Here is a 1,510-nt window from a genome sequence, read left to right as displayed (position 1 = left end):
TATTACAGAAACCGGCTATTTGTATGTAACCCCGGCAGCCAGTAACCCTTTCAGAAAAAAAGGGGGATCAACGGAGGCAGAAGTGGGTAATATTTATTGCCCTGAACCACAGACAGCGGCCAGAAAGGAAAGTCAGGGAGACAGTTATACCCATATAAAGAAAATGGTTGGAGCCATTCAGCACCAACACTGGGTATATTTAGGATATAGTATTTTCAGGATTTTTAGTTAGGGGGAAGAACCAGAAGAGTACTGAAATTACTATTAAAGCTGGTGATTATTAACACTACCTGGGATATAAATTATTCCAGCTGCTAGGATATAACTGCAGGCTATTTTAACTCTGAAAAGCATTATAAACAGCTCTTCCTAATAAGTGAAGTTACAGAAGCAAATAGGAGTAAAGCCGCATATCCACTAGACCACAGGTTCTCAAACTCGGTCCTCAGGATCCCACACAGTGCATGTTTTCCAGGTCTCCTCACAGTCACAAGTGAAATAATTAGCTTCACCTGTGGATCTTTCAAAATGTGTCAGAGAGTAATGAATACACCTGTGCTCCTGCTGGGTGACCTGGAAAACGTGACCTGTGTGGGGTCCTGAGGACCGAGTTTGAGAACCACTGCACTAGACCACAGGTTCTCAAACTCGGTCCTCAGGACCCCCATCAGTGCATGTTTTCCATGTCCCCACACGGAATCAAGTCAAATAATTAGCGCCACCTGTGGACCTTTTTAAAATGTGTCAGTGAGTAATGATTACACCTGTGCACCTGCTGGGTGACCTGCAAAACATGAACTGTGTGGGGGTCCTGAGGACTGAGTTTGAGAACCACTGCACTAGACGATATAATAAACGATTGAATGAGAACGATATTGTTTAATCATTCATTATATTGTCCAGTGGATATGCCGTCAACGACCAGCGATGTGCGCTCCCGCTGGTCGTTGACGATGTCGCTCATTGCCTGAACCTGCTGTCCAACCTGATATCGTCAGGTTGTGCAGGTTTGGGGATGAGGGAGGGAGCCGGCACTGAACGATAACGTTAATGATATCATTCAGTGTGTGTGCTCAATATCGTTAAGGACATTGAGCACACCACTTCCGGGGACACACTACACGATATCGCTCATGGAGTGAATCATGTAGTGGATATACTCGGCTTAAGACTTTAATACTACAATTTATCTCCAGATACTGTACCACAATTCATTTTGCACGTCTAATGCTGCCCTCCACTAGTCAATTAAACCTAGCGATGGAGAGATAACAAAGGTCGTTATCGCTCCATCGCTTGGTAATCGCCCGCAAATCAGGCAGTAAAAGGTTAAAAATGACCAGCGATGCGCGCGCCCGCTGGTCGTTTTTAACATCAGTCATCGCCCGAACATGACTGTCAACCTGACGACCGCCGTCAGGTTGCCATGTTCGTGGATGATTGATCTGCATACACTGAACGTCTGAACGTTCAGTGTATGCAGTTCACCCCGCGGGAGACGACGGCGTCC

The sequence above is a fragment of the Taudactylus pleione genome, unplaced genomic scaffold (assembly GCF_031769625.1).
Source record: "Taudactylus pleione unplaced genomic scaffold, aTauple2 ptg000609l, whole genome shotgun sequence".
NCBI classification, from domain to species: domain Eukaryota; kingdom Metazoa; phylum Chordata; class Amphibia; order Anura; family Myobatrachidae; genus Taudactylus; species Taudactylus pleione.
This window is presented reverse-complemented; position numbering follows the sequence as displayed.